This window comes from Mauremys mutica, unplaced genomic scaffold, assembly GCF_020497125.1.
Source record: "Mauremys mutica isolate MM-2020 ecotype Southern unplaced genomic scaffold, ASM2049712v1 Super-Scaffold_100100, whole genome shotgun sequence".
Taxonomy (NCBI): Eukaryota; Metazoa; Chordata; order Testudines; family Geoemydidae; genus Mauremys; species Mauremys mutica.
Window position 1 is genome coordinate 65,423 of NW_025423267.1, and position 21,322 is coordinate 86,744.

General features: G+C 50.6%; 4 non-coding genes across 4 annotated transcripts; 2 read left to right on the forward strand and 2 right to left on the reverse strand.

The window, feature by feature from the left end:
* Positions 1 to 3,581: 3,581 nt before the first annotated feature.
* TRNAI-UAU lies at positions 3,582 to 3,655 on the forward strand. Its single transcript has one exon. It is a non-coding gene; the product is annotated as a tRNA-Ile (tRNA).
* Positions 3,656 to 4,982: 1,327 nt separating this feature from the next.
* TRNAK-UUU lies at positions 4,983 to 5,055 on the reverse strand. The gene has a single exon. It is a non-coding gene; the product is annotated as a tRNA-Lys (tRNA).
* Positions 5,056 to 14,120: 9,065 nt separating this feature from the next.
* Positions 14,121 to 14,192, reverse strand: TRNAY-GUA. The gene has a single exon. It is a non-coding gene; the product is annotated as a tRNA-Tyr (tRNA).
* A 1,078-nt stretch (positions 14,193 to 15,270) lies between these two features.
* TRNAF-AAA lies at positions 15,271 to 15,352 on the forward strand. The gene has a single exon. It is a non-coding gene; the product is annotated as a tRNA-Phe (tRNA).
* The last annotated feature ends 5,970 nt before the right edge of the window (positions 15,353 to 21,322 follow it).

Below are 21,322 nucleotides of genomic sequence, written 5' to 3' on the forward strand. Positions count from 1 at the left end.
TGCTTTATCAAGGTCCTTTGCCATTCCCAGACTACAGGTGGTTTTAAAAATGGGGTTTGATTAAACTTCTTAAATGTGGTAAACACCACAGCTTGAGCTTCTCCCACTGACATCGCTGCCACCTCTTGGGGAAGTGGATTAACTGCACCCACAGGAAAACTCTCTCCCCTCAGCATAGAGCAGTGGTTCTCAAGCTGTGGGTCAGGACCCCAAAGTGGGATGTGACCCTGTTTTAATGGGGTCGCCAGGGCTGGCATTAGACTTGTAGGTGCCTGGGGCTGAAGCCGAAAGTCTGAGCCCCACCACTCAGGGCTGAATCCCTCAAGCTCTGGTGGTTTTGCCCTCCCCTAACCAGGGCAGGGCTCAGACTTTGTCTCCTCTGCCTCTGCTCAGTGTGCAGGGGTTTGGTCCCTCTTTCCAGGACCATGTAGTAAGGTTTTTTTTGGCACAAGGGGTTTGCAGTGAAAGGAAGTTTGAGAAACCCTGGCATAGAGCCTCCGAATATGTCTAGACTTGGCTCCTTGGGGCACGGTGGATGATCATACACTGAACGTGCAGCCATGGAGACACCACACACCAGCCTTGCCTAGTAGGCAAGAATCAAACCTCCACAGAAAAACACCTGTTGTTTTCTAACTCATCTCCCTAAGCCCTCAGCCACCACCACTTAACAAAGGGGCTTTTCTACACTATGGTTCTGGTTTCACTAAAGGGTCATTTCCAACTGTTCGCTCAGACCAGCATTAGGGAAAATGGTGCCCTGGGCAAAGCTTGTACTTTGGCACTTCCCCATTGCCCCTGGACGATCCCCGCTCCCCCTTTACCGCTAGCTCCTGCACTCCCAACCCTTGCGCCTCCTTCACCCCTAACTCCTGCCCCCTCCTGTGCCCCCTTTGCCCTTAACTCCCTGGGCCACCAGCCATTGCCCCTCTCCTGCAGCCCCTTCACATGGCTCCAGTGCTGGGGGCCCCGCATTTGTTCTCCCTTTCCCTGGGCTTTGGCATCACTAGCCCCTGCTTAGCAAGTAGGGTTCAGTGGTTCCCAAAATGTGGGGCATGACTCCTAGGGTTACACAGAGGAACATTCATGGGGGCACCTCAGGGCCTGAGCCAGCCCCCATGGAGGGAGCAGCACTCAGCCCCACTCTGCCCCAGCTCTTCCCCAACCCCACCCTCAGCCTGGGGCTCTGGCTCCCAGCTCGGCCTCGACCCCCTTACCCCTGTCTGCACCCCTCTCCCCAGCAAGCAACAGCCCCACTCCCAGCTTCGGTTCTTGACTGCGGCTTCCGAGGGGCCACAGCCATGGCTAAGAGGGCACAGTGTGAAATGTTTGGGGACCACTGGTTTAGGGTGATGTTCTCAATCACTTCTACAAAGTCCGATAAAAGCTATTCCTCACCCACCGACCCCTCAATCAGGACTGACTAGGTATGTTCTGCTGCCCTTCACTCATGCAGGAAGGATAATAACATTTCATTCCACTCAATCCTAAAGTGATTTGTAACCCACCACCAGCCGAAACTGGTCATTTTGGGGAAGCGGCCCCATCATGCTGCATAGCTAGGCAGAGTAGGTGTGTCTGTGCAAATATGGTCTGTTCCTGAAGTCTTTCCCCCAGCTCCTCACTAGATGTGAGGGGGGAGCTCATTCAGCCCCTGCTTCTGCTTAGTATTTAAAAACTCCTTATTGGCCCTATCTCTGCTGGCCTTAGATTTCTCCTCCTGTCTCTTTATTGACAGCTCAGATGAGGTGGCCGGGTGGTTAAGGCGGTGGACTGCTAATCCATTGTGCTCTGTCTGCATGGGTTCAAATCCCATCCTCATTGGATGCATTTAGTCATCACCTCTCCTTTGTAGACAACCATGTCCCCCTTTGGTACAATGACAGATCAAACAATGTTGCTTCTTGCAAACAGAAACTCAGAACTCTCTTGCTTTAAATAAAAGGTCTAAATCCAAGATTTCTTAAAAAAAAATCTCTAGTGCTGTATTTCTTAGTTTTTATCTCAAAAGGAAACATCCTCATCATCTCCCCCAAACACCCTGGACCTGCCCAAATTATTAAAATACCCTCAACCCGAGCAAGGCCAGAGCAGTGAACCAGAGCTAGTGTCTAGGCCAAGCTGCTCTGAAGGAGTCAACTCAAACATTTTCTCCCTGCTTCCCTTGGCAAGGTCTGACTGAGAAAACAAAATTCCCCAAACTGAAAATTTTCTGCTGAAAAACCAATACTAGTCTGTTTGGGGACTTTGGTTTGCAAGTATTATTGTTATTATTCTCTTCTGATTTCTGAATCAGTTCAGTTCAGTCTTTGTCCTCCAGGTGTGTTTCCACCTGCTGAGTTGTGGGGGAGAGAGGCCAAGTCATGATGTCTCTTCCCCTCTTTCATAGTTTCTTCCAACTTGCTAGGAAGCTCCTTTGTTACCATGTGAGTCAAGAAGTGTCCATTGTCTCTGTGCTATCTCGGAGAAGTCTGCATTGTACACGGTTCCTGGGCTAGTCCTTGGGAGTGTGGATCCCTTCAATGGGCCAGCAGCGAATCTGGCTCCTCCCTTGTCACACCTGAAAGGCTGGTGGGGGGCATTTCTCAACCTCATAACATATCTCAGTAAAACACACAGAGCAAAACTTCATAACTTCCCAGCCAATGCGAGCACACACAATCCAACACGATATTAATGTTCAACAGATCAAGACTTTTGAAATGATACGTCACAAGGCAGACTTTGCACAAACCGTATCATCATTATATGAGAGTGGTGAATATGGGGCTTGCAGGTGCTGCTTTGAGCACAATGTGCCACACCTGGGCTTACATTGCAATGGAGACGTACCCTTAGAGTCCATCTCTCCTGGGATAAAGATGGCCCTCACCAGACTCTCTGCCAATCCCCACTGGGCCCTGAGAAGTGTTGTTCGTGTTTGTATTCTATAAAGCAGAGGAGCAGATGCTCCCAAGGTGTGTGTGTGATTCTTTGGACAGGTCTACACTACAAAATTAGGTTGGTGTAATTACATTACTTAGGCTGGCAATGCAGTTCTATCAAGCTAATCCCGGTATAGATAGTGGCTCAGCTGTCAGAACTTTCTGGAGCTATGAATGGGGAGGGACCCAGCCTCTGTAGCAGGAATGCAGGGCAGGTGAGTTCACAGCAGGCATGGTGGGATACTGGTGGAGGCCAGTTATGGTGATATAATGACCAGCAGCATTTACACTGACGTTTGTCACTTTAAGTTTGCTGCACAAAGCTCTAGGCCTCTCGTCGAGGTGGTTTTATTTTGTCACCAAAACAGGGCAATTTTGTCGCCAGATGTGGTATTGCAGTGTGTGCACCAGCCAAAAACTGCCGACCGAGGGAGCGTTGTGTGTTTTTCACACATCTGAGCAATATAATGATGCTGAAGTAACCTTGTAGTGCAGACCTGGCCAAAGATTCACACACACAAACACACACACAGCTTGCAAGGAAAACCTCACCTGCTCCTCTGCTTTGCAGAATCCAACACAAGCAAAGCTTTTCAGGCCCCAGTGGGGATGGCAGGCAGTCAGGTGTGGGCAGACACTGTGGTGTTGCCAGAGGCAGGCACCATGGCTTAGCTGGTTAAAGCACTTGTCTTATAAACAGGAGATCCTGGGTTCAATTCCCAGTGACGCCTTATTGACTAACTCTTGGGAAACCTGGTATTGGCTACTGTGGGAGGACAAAACACAGAGCTCTTTGGTCCAGCCCAGTATGTATAGTTGTTTAAATTATACTCACAGGCACTGATAACAGACTTACTGAAAGTTTGGGAGTTAAGAGCTGATAGGTCAGTGTTCCAGCCTATCACAGATGATCCTGCTTCCTCTGGGAAATGGGCAGGTCTGGGCTGTCATGCTGAATGGCTCGTTGTGGCTGCCAGAACCTGTGAGCAGCTCATTTAGTTTACACCGAGGGTTGAGTCCTGCTTTGTGCACCGTGTATGAGAATGAAAATCCTAAACGGCCCTTTGAAATAACGAATGCAGCAGGACGTGTTATTGTCCCTGCCCCAGAGCAGACAGACCAATGGAGAAATGCCATTGAGTCCAGGGTAATACTCCACTGCCATTTTACCTTTTTTGCTTGCTAAAGTCCCTCCCAACCTTGAGGGCTCCCAGAGCCCGGTATTGAGCCTGAGCCGAGATGTCTACACTGCAAATTTACCACCCCACGGCCCTAGCCTGGGAGCCTGCACTGGCACGGGACAGTGGTGGGTGTTTCATTGCAGTGTGGACATAGCCTGGCATTATGTCTACACTGCCATTAACACACCCAAGTCACTATTCTCAATCCCTGGGTCAGTTGATTCAGGCTTGTGAGGCTTGTGCTGCAGGGTTATAAAATAACAGCGTAGACACTTGGGCTTCAGCCCAGCCTCCGAGACCCCACGAGGGGTGAGGGTCTCCGAGCCTGGGCTCCAGTCTGAGCCCAGATGTCTACGCTGTAGTTTTTAGCACCACAACCTGAGCCCCAGGAGCCCAAATCAGACCATCCAGGCCAGCGGGATTTTGTCACAGTATAGATGCCCTCTCAGGATATGTCTACACTGCAATGTAAGCCCAGGGTTAGCAGAAGTCATGTCAGCAGCCCCAACACATTAACATAAACCACGAGGGAAAGACCCACTCCCCAAATAAGCTGGGCAGTGTCCTTCTCCCTACGATTTGTGGGACAGGGGAAGGCAGCAGGTGATTCTAATTCCTTAGGGATATTCTGTGTGTGTGTGTGTGTGTGTGTGTGTGCGTGCGTGCGTGCGCGCGCGCGCGCGCAGGGAAGGAACATGCTCTATGCCCAGAGGCCTTTATTCCTCCAGGCTGCAAGGACAGAGGGGCTGTCAGGAAGTTGCCCCTTCAAACCCACACACAAAAAGGCCCTTCTGAGGAAAGGGAAAATCCTGCAGAGAAAAAGTAACATCAAAGGGGACTCCAACAAGACATGCTAAGATCTTGGTGAGTAGTTTATCACCTGACCAGGGACTTGAACCCTGGACCCTCAGATTAAAAGTCTGATGCTCTACCCACTGAGCTAGCCAGGCTCACAAAGCAAAAAAAGCAAGTTGGTGCAGAGGAGAAACTAGTCAAGAAAACAAGAGCAGGAAACAATAGGGGAAACCTGCTGCTCTCTCTGGCCTGGTTAGGGGGCTGTGCCGGTAGGGGGCCCGCACTAAGTTTGGCATCAATATGGGGGTCCCTGGGAAGCTTGGGGTCTCCAGGTTGCCTAAGGAGGGGTGAACCGGCCCAGGTCGGAAATGGAGCAGGTCAAAACTCCCGTGCTGATCAGTAGTGGGATCGCGCCTGTGAGTAGCCCCTGCAGCGTAGCCTGGGCAAGACAGTGAGACTCGGTCTCTTTTTATACACCCCCCTCCCCCGCAGAGACTGTATGGGGGGATGGGAGCTCCCATTGTGGGGATCCTGAACTGGTGGGAGGGAGGCACCATGTACCAGGGATCCCGAAACGCAGAACAGGGACACCCACACACCAGGTGTCTTGCAGCAAGAGCTGCGGTCTTGATTTACAAACTGCAAGTGATGGGGAATTTACCACTTCCCTTGCGGAGCTTGTTCCACTAGATAATTAGCCTCACGGTCAAAAAATGGTAATTTCCAGTTGGCATTTTCTGACATCGACTGCGAGCCAATGGGGTCTTGTTCAGTCTTTGTCTGATGAATTAAAGAACCGTTTAAATCACATATCCCCCCCTCTGGGAATTTGTAAAACGTATTTAAACCAGTGATTAAATCGCCTCTTAACCTCCAGTCAATGAAATCAATTGAGCTTCTTCAGTCTCTCGCTGGAGACATTTTCCTTGTTTTTAAAGGCAAAAAACCTGATCTTTCCAATGGGAGCTGCTGCTTCAATGTTCAGTTTGGGGAGGGATCTGGCTGCGCTCAGAGATCTGCCCGTGGGTTACAATCTGCGGTCCGAAGGATCGAACGCGAACAGCGTTTAGATGGGACCGTTAGTGCCGCCCTCGTGTGGCCAAAGGTTAGAACTGACGAGCAGAGTTTACAGCTGGAGCCTGGGACGCTCCTGAACAAACTGGGCACAAAGCCTCTCGCGTGGGACCCTCGCTATGCAGCAGGAGGTGGAGGGAAGCTGATTGTCAGGGCTCAGGGCTGCTCCCTGCCAGGCTGAGCCGGTGTCTGTGCTAAGCTCGGCATCAATCAGGTGATTCTGGGCAGTTCGGGGTCCCCAGGCTCCCAAAGGAGGGTGAAGCAGGTCACCCCTGGAGCAGGTTTAAGCTGCAGGTTGACAGTGGGGTTGCTGCCCCTGTGAACAGCTGCTGTAGCACCGCCTGGGCAGGACAGTTATACCCCCCCAGCCTGTATTGGGGGATGGGAGCACTCACACCCTGGGGACCCACCCACCAGAGATCTACTGGGGGGAGAGTGGCACCCACACACCCAGGATGTTGTAGGGGGGGACAAGGGCATCCACACTCCGGGATCCTCTGCAGATGGACGGACACCCACACACCCAGGATTCTGTATGGGGGGCAGAGGTACCCGGACACCTGGGCGGGGGGATGGGGGGCACCGAAACATCCGGGATCTTACCTGGGAGGACAGCGGCGCCTGCAGCTCGACATGAGACGGGGGCGGGGGAAGCAGGAGCATTTCCCAGTTCCAGGCTGTCCCCGTCTGGCCAAGGCACAGAGCTCACAAGCAGAGTTTAAAGCTCCAGCTACCAGGCTGCAAAGCAATCTGGGCCCCGTGGCTGGTGCCTGTGGTCCCAGCTTCTGGGGAGGCCGAGGCCGGCGGATCGCTTGAGCTCAGGAGTTCTGGGCTGCAGGGGGCTGTGCCAATCGGGTGTCAGCACTAAGTTCAGCATCAATATGGTGATCCCAGGGCAGCTTGGGTTCCCCAGATTGCCTTAGGAGGGGTGAAGCAGCCCAGATCAGAAACGGAGCAGGTCAAAACTTCTGTGCCAATCAGTAGTGGGATCACACCTGTGAGTAGCCCCTGCAGTGCAGCCTGGGCAAGACAGTGAGACACGGTCTCTTTTTATACAGACACCCCCCGCAGAGCCTGGAGGGGGGGATGGGAGCACCCACACGCTGGAGATTCTGACTTGGGGGGAGAGACGCACCCAAGCAACATGCATCTTGAAAAGGGGAACAGAGACATCCACAGATCCCGGATGGGGGCAGGCAGGGGAAACCACACACGGGAGCTAGTTCATGGGGTGGGGGACAGAGACACCCACCGGAGATCCTGGATGGGAGAACCCACATGATGGGGATCTTGAACTGGGAGGAGGGAAGCACCATGTCCCAGAGGTTCTGAAGGGGGAACAGCGACACCCAGACACCAGGTGTCTTGCAGCATGAGCTGCGGTCTTCATTTACACAGGGCAGTGATGGGGATTTAACCACATCCCTTGCGGAGCTTGTGCCACTAGATGATTAGCCTCTTTGAAGTACCCAAACCTTTTAACAATAAGAAGTGAAATGAAATGGCCACATGATGGCAACAGAACCTAAGAAATTTGTTGGTCTCTAAGGTGCCACATGTACTCCTGTTCTTTTTGAGGATACAGACTAACACGGCTGCGCCTCTGAAACCGAAGAGATGAGAAGCCATGTTCTTGTTCAATGTGCATTGAAGCTGAAAAGGGAGATGTTTCCTCTTTGATTCCTAAGCCCCCAACTCTAATCCACTAAACACCCCTTTCCTCCCACAGCCAGGACTAAAACCCAGGAGTCATAACTAGTGGCCCCCCCTTAACCTTCTCTCTGTGAGGCGGAAGAAGAAGCTCTGAGACCCCTGTGCTGTCCCCTTGCCACCCTGCCTGGGCTGCACTTGAAACCCAATGGGGTTTCCTTGGGCAGTTCTGAATCTTGCTCCCAGGAAGGGTGTAATTTTAGGAGCAGGTTCCAAATAGTGCAATTAACCAGCCAGAAGGGGCAGCAGGTATCGGTGTCAGAGCCATTGAAATAATCATAGCAAAGTAGTTCAGGGAAACTGTTATTAATGAAGTGTGAGTGAAAGGTGAGAATCTGATGGTGTCAGTGTCACACTAGAGGGCGCTGAGATGGTTTTAAATTTGTCATCCAAACCCAGCCACCACCTAGCACATGTTTTAACCTCTTCTCTTACCGTTGCTCCTTATCAGGGAAGGGGAGAGAGCAAACGAGCAATAGAAACACAGACCTAGTGACCGAAGCAAACATTTCTTTGCTCCTTGCTTGGCTCTGTCAGTTATTTGGGTACAAACTCACCCCCCACCCACTGTCTGGGCTGGGCTCAGTGGGCAGGAAGAGCTCAGCTGTCAGCGGGACTTGGGGAGCTCGGGACATTGCTGTGAGCTGCTTGAACGTTTAGGTGAAAACCACCTAAACACGGACACAAGGTCTAGGCTGCAGTAACTCATCTTGCATCTGCGGCTGTTGAAGCTACAAGGCAGAGGACTAAGTACAACATTTAAACTTACGTTTGACCTCAGAGAATAAAACAAATGTGTCTGTGAAAAGAGGGGAGTCGAGTTCAATCCCTTGTAGAATCACAGAATCATAGAATTCAAGATCAGAAGGGACCATTATGATCATCTAGTCTGACCTCCTGCAAGATGCAGGCCACATTAGCCGATCTACCCACTCTTTTAGCAAGCGACCCCTGCCCCATGCTTCGGAGGAAGGCGAAAAACCTCCAGGGACACTGCCAATCTGCCCTGGAGGAAAATTCCTTCCCGACCCCAAATATGGCGGTCAGCTGAACCCCGAGCATGCGGGCAAGACTCTCCAGCCATACCCTCTGAAAGAGGTTAAGAATATCATATTATTGACCCAATTTGACCCAATTAAGTACCAGTTTGGCACTTAATTGACCTATTGACTAAGCCCGTTATCCTATTATACCATCTCCTCCATAAACTTATCTAGCTTAATCTTAAAGTCATGGAGGTCCTTCGCCCCTACTGTTTCCCTCGGTAGGCTGTTCCAGTATTGCACTCCCCTGATGGTTAGAAACCTTCGTCTAATTTCAAGCCTAAATTTCCTGACTGACAATTTATATCCGTTTGTCCTCGTGTCTACATTAGCACTGAGCTGAAATAATTCCTCTCCTTCCCTGGTATTTATCCCTCTGATATATTTAAAGAGTGCAATCATATCTCCCCTTATCCTTCTTTTGGTTAAGGAAAACAAACCGAGCTCCTCAAGTCTCCTGTCATACGACAGGCCTTCCATTCCTCGGATCATTCTAGTGGCCCTTCTTTGTACCCGTTCCAGTTTTAACTCATCCTTCTTAAACATGGGAGACCAAAACTGCACACAATACTCCAAATGAGGTCTCACCAACGCCTTATATAACGGGACTAGCACTTCCTTATCCCTACTAGAAATACCCCGCCTAATGCAACCCAAGACCGCATTAGCTTTTTTAACGGCCACATCACATTGCCTACTCATAGTCATCCTACGATCAACCAGGACTCCCAGGTCCTTCTCCTCCTCCGTTACTTCCAACTGGTGCGTCCCTAGCTTATAACTAAAATTCTTGTTAGTCATCCCTAAATGCATAACCTTACACTTCTCACTATTGAATTTCATCCTGTTACTAATACTCCAGTTTACAAGGTCATCCAAATCTCCCTGGAGGATATCCCGATCCTTCTCCGAATTGGCAATACCTCCCAACTTGGTGTCGTCCGCAAACTTTATCAGCCCACTCCTACTCTTGGTTCCCAGGTCAGCAATAAATAGATTGAATAAAATAGGACCCAAAACCGAACCTTGAGGAACTCCACTGGTAACCCCCTCCAACCCGACAGTTCCCCTTTCAGTACTACCCTCTGCAGTCTCCCCTTTAACCAACTCCTTATCCACCTCTGGATTTTCATTTCGATCCCCATCTTTTCCAATTTAACCAATAATTCCTCATGCGGTACCGTATCAAACGCCTTACTGAAATCCAGATATATTAGATCCACCGCATTTCCCTTGTCTAAAAAATCTGTTACTTTCTCAAAGAAGGAGATCAGATTGGTTTGGCACGATCTACCTTTCGTAAAACCATGCTGTAATCTATCCCAGTTGTCATCGGCCTCCTGCTCCTTAACCACTCTCTCTTTCAAAAATTTTTCCATTACTTTGCATACTACAGATGTTAAACTCACAGGCCTGTAGTTACCCGGGTCACTTTTTTTCCCCTTCTTGAATATAGGAACTACATTAGCTAATCTCCAGTCCAACGGTACAATCCCCGAATTTAGAGATTTATTAAAAATCATCGCTAACGGGCTAGCAATATCACTCGCCAATTCCCTTAATATTCTAGGATGAAGATTATCCGGGCCCCCTGATTTACTTCCGTTAAGCTGTTCAAGTTTGGCCTCCACCTCCGATACCGTAATGTCTACCCCCATATCTTCATTCCCATCGGTCCCTCTATCACTATTCCTTAGCCCTTCATTAGCCTCATTAAAGACCGTGGCAAAATATTCATTCAGATATTGTGCCATTCCAAGATTATCCCTAATCTCCACTCCGTTTAAAGTTTTAAGCGGTCCCACTTCTTCCTTCTTGGTTTTCTTCCTATTTATATGGCTAAAAAAACCTTTTGCTATTGGTTTTAATCCCCTTCGCTAGGTCCATCTCCACCCGTCGCTTTGCCTTTCTCACTGCATCCCTACACCCTCTGACCTCAATAAGGTAGGTTTCTTTGCTGATCCCTCCCATTTTCCACTCCCGGTACGCTTTCTGTTTTTTCTTAATGACCCCTCTAAGACGCTTGGTCATCCAGCTCGGTCTAAAACTGCTACCTACGAGCCGTTTTCCCTTTCTCGGGATACATGCCTCTGACAACTCCTGCAATTTCAACCTGAAGTAACCCCAGGCGTCATCTACCTTTAGATTCCTAAATATGTTGGTCCAGTCCACTTCCCTAACTAGTCGTCTTAATTTAGTAAAGTTAGCCCTTTTGAAATCGTAAACCCTAGTCTCAGATGCAATATTAATTATCCTCTCATTAATTTTGAAACGAATTAGCTCGTGATCACTCGAGCCAAGGTTGTCCCCTACAACTATTTCCTCAACAAGGTCCTCATTACTCACCAAAATCAGATCTAAAATGGCATCCCCCCTCGTCGGTTCAGCAACCACTTGATGTAGGAATTCATCAGCTATCACGTCTAGGAAAAGCTGAGCCCTATTGTTATTACTAGCATTTGTTTCCCAATCTATATCTGGGAAGTTAAAGTCTCCCATGATCAAGCAGTTCCTATTAGTGTTTACCTCCTTAAAAACATTAAAGAGCTCTCTATCCGTCTCCAAGCTAGATCCTGGCGGTCTATAGCACACCCCAATCACTATCCTGGGTGAGGCTCTGGTAGTTTTCTTCCCTAATGTGACCATTGCCCACACAGACTCCGTATTATCCATTGCATTGCTAGTTATTTCATTACATTTCACCTCATTATTGATATACAATGCTACTCCCCCACCCTTACCTTTGCATCGGTCTTTTCTAAACAGCACATACCCTTCCATACCTGTATTCCAGTCATGGCTACCGTTCCACCATGTTTCGGTTATTCCTACGATATCCGGTTTCAATTCTCGGACCAGGAGCTCCAGTTCCTCCATTTTATTACCTAAGCTTCTCGCATTGGTGAACAAACATCCTACCTTTTGCTGTTGGGCTCCTCTCACTCTTCTCACCCCGCTCGGTAGGGACACAGTACTACCAGTATGACCTGTCGATCTAGTATCACCATCAATGATACCATCAATGTGCAAACCAGGAACCTGTTGCTTTGCATTCCTGATGTGTCCCCCTCATGTGGCTATTCTCATAGATTTTAAGGTCAGAAGGGACCATTATGATCATCTAGTCTGACCTCCTGCACAATGCAGGCCACAGAATCTCACCCACCCACTTCTATAACAACCCCCTAACCTATGTCTGAGTAACCTATTCTGTCTCAGTCCCTTTAATTAAAAAACTGTGGTTTTTTTCATAGAAACTATATTTCCCTCGTAGAGACTCAGGGACAGATTAATCTACAAAGGGAAGGTGATTCCAAGGCAGTTCTGGAGAAGGGAACATTTTCAGCATCACTAAATTATTTTGTTGTGCCTCACAGAGAGAGAGAGAGAAAATAAAGCTATTAATTTGTGCTACCAACACACTTCACAGCATGAAATACAGAATTTTGTGTTCAGTGAGTTGTGTTAATCAGGGGCGGCTCTACCTTTTTGGCCGCCCCAGTCATGCGCGGGAGGCGCCCCGGAGCCGCGGGAGTAGCGGACCTCCCGCGGGCATGACTGCAGAGGGTCCGCTGGTCGCGCGGCTCGGCTGGACCTCCCACAGCTGCGGACGGTTCGCAGGTCCGGCGGCTCTGCTTGAGCTGCCGCAGGCATGCCTGTGGAAGGTCCAGCCGAGCTGCAGGACCAGCGAACCGTCCGCAGTCATGCCTGCGGGAGGTCCACTGGAGCCGCGGGACGAGCGCCCCCTCCGCAGTCATGCCTGCGGCAGGTCCGGTCGTCCCGGGGCTCCGGTGGACCTCCCGCAGGCATGACTGCGCAGGTCCGCCGGCCCAGCCTGCCGCCCCCCAGGGAAAGGGCTGCCCCACGCGCGTGCTTGCCGCGCTGGGGTCTGGAGCCGGCCCTGGTGTTAATTTACATAATATGAAAAATATATTTTGGGCACTGCATGAAAACCTCACTGCATTGAACAACCCACTTGATCTAGTCAATGTACTACAGAATATTTAAAGATGTTAAGAATGATGTGCTTATAAATTAACATGTTGTGCCATTTACATAAGTACAAAACACAGAAGAAACTGAAATATTTGAGCTACTAAAATTTTCACTTTCTCACAGCATTTTAGGTCTCAAGGTTGTTTTAATTTGCTTATTTTTTTGGAACTAGAAATGGGGAAAGAGCACATTGAAGTCAGTAGAATTACCGCAATGAGGGATTAGTCTCATTATTTGCCACTAACAAAACCTTTGTTAACAGAGAGATAACTTTGACTGTGACTATCTCTTACCTTCCAGAACATTGAGTTCAGTAAAACTCAAACTCTGGAGAAACAGGGAATACAGAGTGAGGGTACATGCCAAGATAACCTTAACTCTGCCTTCTAGAAGAGAATCCGTGATAGCATATGAGAACAAGGAATGGTTTGGGGACAAATTACAGCTACTTCCCAAGAGTTTGTTTCTTCTGTAATTAATTGATCCTGGCCTGGTGTCTGGCCATGGAATTTACTGATTTTATCCCAGCATATTTGTAAAGCAGTTTCTTCTTTAAAAGCTCCTTTATTCTAGGTGATACAAACAGGTCACTTCCCAGCTATTTCAAGGAGATGGAATTTTCCTGACCCACAGGGAACTTAAACTAACATGCTCAAGATCACACATTCCTTGGGAGAAAACGAAGGGGGAAAAAAACAAAACCCACCAAACCGTTGCTGTTTCTACTCAAATGATCAATGAGACCAGAAAGGGAGACTGTGCAATTAACTGTCTGGTACTACACTGACTCTGCAGTTACTTGGATGCAGACACACCCAGCTCTACGGTTGGTAAACGTACAGAGACTCTGCTGCTGCTCATGAACTAGCAGCACATGACCTCTGAACAGCTGCCATTCGAATGCATCTGAAAGTTACACAGAACAACGATCTGTGTTAAAGGAAGGCTGCCATTTATTAGAGCCCCAATTGATACCGTGTGCACAGAGGATTGAATGTGTAACAGGGAGTTTGGTAAATCTTGGCTATTTTAGTTTTGTAACAGGCTCCTGTCCACCCCCAGTAGAGTTTTCAGTCCCAATGGCACCTTACTTACCAAATGTAATACAGACTAGTCCATGCCTCCCACGTGGATGTGGTTCTTGTTCTTCTGCACATTGTAGCCCATGGAGGCCAAGGACCTGCAAATGTGTCTTCATGTGCCTTTGTTTCATTGATGAAAACAAACCGACACTTAGAGGATTGCAACTGATTTCAGCTGGGGGACATGTTTGCTAGGTTTTTATGCATTTGCACAGGAAAACATTGAGTGTGTCTATTCATTTCAGGGATCCCTATTTAGTGGAGCTCCTGAGCATACTGGAAAAGAAATTATTTTTATTGAATGAACAGGCTTGAAGGGAGCACTTGGACTTGAACCAAGGACCACTTAATCTACACTCAAACACTCTACCACTGAGCTATACCCCCATGACACTTGCATAGGCAAGTCCATGATCTTAAGGATTTTGAAGGACGGGCTCTGCCTCAGAGAGCTCCTTTTCTATTCCCAGACCACAGGGGTTTTAAAAATGGGGGTTAATTAAACTTTACATACACATGTAGACACCACAGCTTGCACACCCACCAGCATAGCTTCCCCCACTGACATAGCTACCACCTCTCGGGGAGATGGGTTAACTGCACGGACGGGACAGCTCTCTCCCCTCCGCTTAGAGCAGCTTCATTATTTATGAATAGGTGGGAAATAACCTCCTGAATGGACAGGAACCAATGTATCAGATATTGCTGTGTCTGCATTCAATATGGGTAACTGGTCATATTGGGCTGGATTAGTAGGAGCGTTGCCAGCAGATCGAGGGAAGTGATTATTCCCCTCTAGTCAGCGCTGGTGAGGCCACATCTGGACCATTGCGTCCAGTTCTCTCCCCCCCCGCCCCGACTACAGAAACAAATTGGAGAGAGTCTAGGGGAGGGCAACAAAAATGATTCGGGGGCAGGGGACTTACGAGGAAAGACTGAGGGCAGGGCCGCCCCTCTCTGTCCCCTCCCCTGAGACTCACCCTGCCCATTGCCCACACCTCTCTGCCCCTCCCCTGAGACCTGCCCTGCCCACACCTCTCTGCCCCCTCCCCTGAGACCTGCCCTGCCCACCTCTTTCTTTGGTCATCTGTTGTTATTCCTTGAAACATCAAGGATGGAATAAAAAGCTGAGTTTACTCCAGGGTGAGGAAAGAAAGGAGCCACCAACCCCCTGGCAAAGCTCAGTGCCCCAGAGAAAACCTGCCCCCTGCTATCGCAATCACTGATGTACTGGGGATATGACGGGAAAGGGACTGTCTGAATGATCAAGGCAGGAAATGGACACTCTCCTCATGCTCCAGCCAGAAGGGAAAAGAGCAGGAATTCTTGCTGATTAGCCACGGACACACTTACACAAGGGCACAGCAGTGTGTGTGTGTTGTGGAGGCTGGCTTCAGGAAACAACTGGAATTGATCACTCAGTGAGAACAGAACTAGAGTGCAGTGAGAACCACACACCCAGCAAGTAGTTGTGGCCAAGTGGTTAAGGCAATGAACTAAATATCCTTTGGGGTCTACCTGCGCAGGTTCAAATCCTGCCAACTACAGAGGAAGTTGTGGTTCTTTAGTTTCAATGCAGCTGGGTCTTGTCTTACTCTAAAGCTATGTCTACATGAAAGAGTAACATGGCTTTAGTTAAAGTGTTTTAATTGAACAGCTGTTGCATGTCCACCCTATTCCCCTGTGTCACCAGAGCACTTCCATGCTAGCATCTCTTGGATTGCCACAGAGAGCAGTGCACTGTGGGTAGCCATCCCACTGTGCAGCTGGCTGCAGGGTGCTTTGGGAAGGGTTTGCAATGCCTCACGGGCTGGTACAGCATCACATGATGCAGGTTTCTATCCCATTGTTCCATGGGCATCCTACTAGATTGCCAGCTGCTTTTCAACTGCAATGTGCGTGGTGGGGTAGAGAGCATGTGTGTGTGGGGGGAGAGACAGTGTGTGCGTTGCGGAAGAGTGAGTGTGTCGGCACAATGTCTCTAAGTTCAGACAGCTGCTGGAACCAACCAGTCCTGAGGCAGGGGACAGCCCTGACAACAGCCCCCCTTCTCTCACTGGTTCAGCTCAGCACAGCACTCTCTGTCACACACACACACACACTGCTGCTTGCCTAGCTCTGTGTCAGGGGTGCTGGAACAGGGGGTTTAGAGGGCCATGGCCCCACCACTCTTTACTGGCTGTTAGGACAAATGATGGAGGGGGGGGAGGGTACAGTCTTGGGGAAGAGGCGTCTGTGGGTGTGGCCTCGGGGGGAGAGGTGGTGTGAGTGGGGGTCCTTCAGGAAGGGGTGTCATGGGGGTGCCACAGTTCGGACAACGGTGCCCCCCCCACTGTAAGGAAGCTTCTGCCACCCTTGCTCTGTGTTGGCAGAGCGGGAGAGAGCAGCATCCATGGCAGTGATTTGCTCCCCGGGGCTCTGGCAGGGGGGCTCGGGAGGTGATTTAAAGGGCCCGGGGCTCCGGCCGCTACAGGGAGCCCTGGGCCCTTTAAATCACCAGCCTGGGGAAGCCGGGCCGGGCTGGCACAGCGTATCGACTCTTGCCGGTACCCCATACCGGAACATACCGGCTTACTTTCATCTCCGGAAGGGCCTCACATGGATCAATAACTGGTTAAAAGACAAGAAACAAAGGGTAGGAATAAATGGTCAGTTTTCAGGATGGAAACAGGTAACTAGTGGTGTCTGTATTGGGACCAGTACTAGTCAACATATTCATAAACAACCTGCTAAACAGTGAGCTGACAAAATTTGCAGATGATCCAAAACTACCGGCTTGCTGCCTAGAACGAACGCTCCTTGAATGGGGTGATCCACAGGGAATCATAGAACTTAAGATCAGAAGGGACCATAATGATCATCTAGTCTGACCTCCCGCAAGATGCAGGCCACAAAAGCTGACCCACCCACTCCTGAAATAATTCTCTCCCTTGACTCAGCTGTTGAAGTCCCCAAATCCTGATTTAAAGACTTCAAGTAGCAGATAATCCTCCAGCAAGCGACCCCTGCCCCATGCTGCGGAGGAAGGCGAAAAACCTCCAGGGTCTCTGTCAATCTAGCCTGGAGGAAAATTCCTTCCCGACCCCAAATATGGCAATCAGCTGAACCCCGAGCATGCGGGCAAGACTCTCCAGCCAGACACTCAGGAAAAAGACTTTCAATATCCCAACATTGACCCTCGGTACTAATTACCAGTGGTTGCACGTTATTGACCTATTGACTAAATCAGGTTCTCCTATCAAACCATTCCCTCCATAAACTTATCAAGCTTAATCTTAAAGCCAGAGACATCCTTCGCCCCCACTGTTTCCCTCGGTAGGCTGTTCCAGAATTTCACTCCCCTGATGGTTAGAAACCTTCGTCTAATGTCAAGCCTAAACTTCCCGACTGCCAATTTATATCCATTTGTTCTTGAGGGAGTAGCTCAAACCTCCAAAGTGCCTGGCCAGGGGCAGGACATTAGCACAGCAAGGGAGGGGTGTGGCAGTGACATCACAAAGGCCTTTTGCAGGACCTCAGACTATTGGTCAAAGGCGGTGGGGAGGTGGTGACCTCACAGAGAGATGCTGACATCAGCCAGGCAGGACAGGGGTGAGGGGCCAGGGAAACCTCAGAGACCCCTGTGGCTTTGCTTCAGCAAGTCTCCTTCTCCAGGTCTCTCTTTGAGGACAGAGAGAGTATTCGGGTCCATGGATGTGAGTGCCAGGAGGAACCTCTTTCGAGTTTTCTCCTTCCCTTTTAGTGATTTTACTAGAAAACAGCCGTCCCTGTTTAGAAGGTAAGAGCCTCCTTGAGGTTTGAAACCTGTTCAGTCTGATCCATCAGGTGACAGTTGAATTCTAGGCATGGAAAACACGAGCTTAAGGAGGCAGAATTTTATTCTGCAACTGGGATTTTGTCCCTCAGAATCACTGGGGACATTAGAGTTTGTCCTTTTTGTTTCACCTTTTCCTCCATCCATCCCTCTCTCCTTTCTCTTTGTCTCTTGCTTCTTTTGTCCTTTCACCAGTTCCCCTCCCAACACCAGGAGAGGGTGTGTGTGTGTGTGTGTGTGCGTGTGGCAGGGGAGTTCTCGACAGCTCCCACTGTGGGAGGTCCACCAAAAATGTGGGGCTGAAATAGTGCTCGGGCAGTGATTCCCAACGGTGACCTGGACCATCCTTTGGGCTCTCTGGTGAGAACCCTCAGCCTCCCATCCTCAGTCTCTACCCTGATTGGCTGAGCAGCAGGTTATTGACAGGGAGGAGACTCAGGTCCTTATTGTTCTCTTTTAAGACCAAGTAAATAAGTCAGAACCAGTCATATGTTTGATTAATTTTGCTGCTTCTCTGCATTAATTGTCTCTGAGCAGTTCATGATTCTCTCTAACATTGCAGTTCTCCTCAAATACTTGCTGAAACTGTGCACTGCTGTTGGTCTGGAGCTCATGTGAGAGCACTTTATTCAGGTCATTCAATGTGTGAAATTCAAGATCTGATGGTTAATTTGAAAATCAGGAAAAGGGAAGGAGAAAACTCGAAAGAGGTTCCTCCTGGCGCTCACGTCCGTGAACCCGAATACTCTCTTAGTCCTCAAAGAGAGACCTGGAGAAGGAGACTTGCTGAAGCAAAGCCACAGGGGTTTCTGAGGTTTCCCTGGCCCCTCGCCCCTGTCCTGCCTGGCTGATGTCAGCATCTCTCTGTGAGGTCACCACCTCCCCACCACCTTTGACCAATAGTCTGGCTCCGCTTGCTGCAGCTCTTCTCCCCACACAGATCTGCTCCCTGGCAGCTTCTACGGCTCGTGCTGCTGCGGCTCGGCTCCCAGCACAGATCTGCTCTGGTTCTCCCCGGCTGGTGCAGCTCTACTCCCCGGCTCTTCTCGGGCTCCTGCTCTCTCCTTAGCTCTGCCCCACTCTGGCCCAGGCAGCTCCAGCTCCCACGGAGGATGGGACCCCCTGGCCTGGTGACTCCCTCATTACACTGCCTGGCCTGTCAGTGCGGCTAACTTGGAGCTTTGGCCTCTCCCCATTGCCCCTGGGAATTGTCAGTCTCAGGGTCCTGATTTCCCATTGGCCCTTCCCCCTTCTATTGGGACTGGGAACTAGCCAACCAAAAACCCCACTAAGTTTTAGTAAGGGGATTTCTGCATGTGTTTGTGGAGCCGGGGCGCACACCAGAGAGAGAAACTGAACGCAGCCCAGTGTGAGCCCAGTGCCAGTTGGAGCCGAGACGCCCGTACCTGGAGGACCATCTCCAGAACCTACCTTGCTGGTGCCGTCCATCACTGCTCCCACATGGAGCTTCCCACCTAGACATCCCTGGACGAGGTGAGGTGATGCATTGGCAAAGGGGGTGGTTTGAGCAGGGTTGTGTGTGTGTGTGTTTGTGTGTGTGTGTGTGTATCTAATTTTGGGAAGTGAAGTCACAAACTGTTGGGGCTGGTTTCCTATTGGTGTGACCGATTTTTGCAAAATTAGTGCCCATCTTCTTTTGGCACTAGGGCTTTCTGCGCTGCCATTGACAAGGGCAGCGGCACAAGGGGCTCAGGGCAGAGAATCAGGGAGCCGGGGACGGGGGGAGAAAGGGTGCACGGGGAATGTGTGTGTCACAAGGATAAGAATCACATTTAGCCCTTGCACGGCAATGGTGGTGCACTCACGCACTGCCACAGCTTCTAGTACCATGATTATTTATCTGTACAACAGCAGCACCTACAGAGACCGGGGCAGAATCAAGGCCCCCGTTGTGCCTGGGGCTGCACAGACACAGAGACAGTCCCTGCCCCAGCTGAGATCAGGCCCCGTTGGGCCAGGCGCTGCCCAGACACAGTGAGAGACAGGCCATGCCCCAGAGAGTTTACAGGCTCCACACCCAAAAAGTGGGAGGAGAAACAGAGGCCCAGTGTCACACAGCAGCACTGAGAGTAAAACCCAGGACTCCTGGCTCCTCCTGCTCTAACCACTAGACCCCACTCTGCTCCCAGAGTTGGGGACAAAACCCAGGAGTCCTGGCTCCCCAAAAGGGTGGGAGTGGGGTCTAGTGGTTAGAGGAAAGGAAGATGGGTGTCAGGACTCCTAGGTTCCAGTCCCAGTGCTGGGGATAGAGTGGAGTCTCGTACCTTAGCACAGGTGGGGCTGGAAGCCAGGACTCCTGGGTTCTTCCCATCCCCCCCTGAACCACCTTGCACAGCAGGAGGGGGCTGGGCAGGAAGTGGTGATGGGGTGAAAACTACCAAGAAATGCAAATCCTAGAAGGAGCCTGTGCCAGGAACCGGGTGGTACAGAAACCACGGCCCCAATCCCATCTCTAACCCCCCCACCCCTTGGCTGGCACTGGATCATGCCTCGTGTGCCCCCTGAATCCGCCCCCTGTGAGCCCTGGGGGGCAGGGAATAGCCATGGTGCTGGGCCCCCCATCCAATTGAAGTATTCAGTGTCGCAGTGACCCAAGGTGTGTGCACAGAGTGGGGATGGACTGTGTGTGTGTGGGTGGATGGATGGATTTCTGCATGTGTTTGTGTGGTTTTATGTAAGGGTTTTGTGTGTGGGAGGGTGTTATTACAGCTGTGGGGGTTGTGTTTGTGGCTGTGCAAGTGTGTGTGTTCATGTGGCTGGATTTGTGCATGTGTTTGCATCTGTTAGCAGTTGTGTTGATGTTGGCTGGATTTGTGCGGGTGTTTGTGTATATTAGCAAGTGTGTGTGTGTGTGGCTGGATTCATGCATGTGTTTGTGTATGTTTGCAATTGTGTGTGTGTGTGTGTGTGTGTGTGCATGCTCTGCTGCCCTCTTTCTGCGCAACAACTGTTTCTCTGTATGTCACATCCCCCATACCGTCGACCCAGGTGGTGACTTCCCCGTTACAAGGGCTGGCTGGCCTGACCCTACTCCCCTCTGTGGAGTGTGGCGGGGGCTGCAGCTCACCCCCAGTGGGGCAGGAGGGCCCAGGTGCGGGGCGCTGGGCTCCGATGCACCTGGAGAGCAGCTCAGGTGAGGCGGGCAGGGCGTGTGGTGTCCGTTCTGTGTTGCCTGGTGCTGGGCCATTGCACAATCCCCAGCCACGCCGCACAGTGCACCCCGAGAGGGGGCAGGGGGCCAAGCAGACGATCCAGCACAAGGGGGGTGAGGATGTGTGGTTGGGGGGAGGAAAAGCCTTGGGCTGCACTGGGGGAGTGCAGAGCAGGGGTTACACCCCAGAAACCTGCAGCAAAGGGATGGACAGGTGGGGTGGGTGGATAGAAGAGGCAGCGGGACTAAAATCTAAAAGGGGAGTGTGGGGTCTAGTGGTCAGAGCGGGGGGGGCAGGTTTGGTGGTCAGAATTCCTGGGTTCTATCTCCAGCCCTGGGAGCGGAGTGGGGTCCAGTGGTTAGGGTGTGTGTCAGGGGGAGAGCCAGGACTCCTGGGTTCTCTCCCTGGCTCTGTGGGAGCGAGGGGCTGGGGCCGGGTTGTGACATGGCCCAGAGTCCCGTACTGCCCCTTTGTTACCCAACCGGGGCAGCGTGGGGGATGGCCTCGGAGACCCGCTAAGAAAGGTGCTT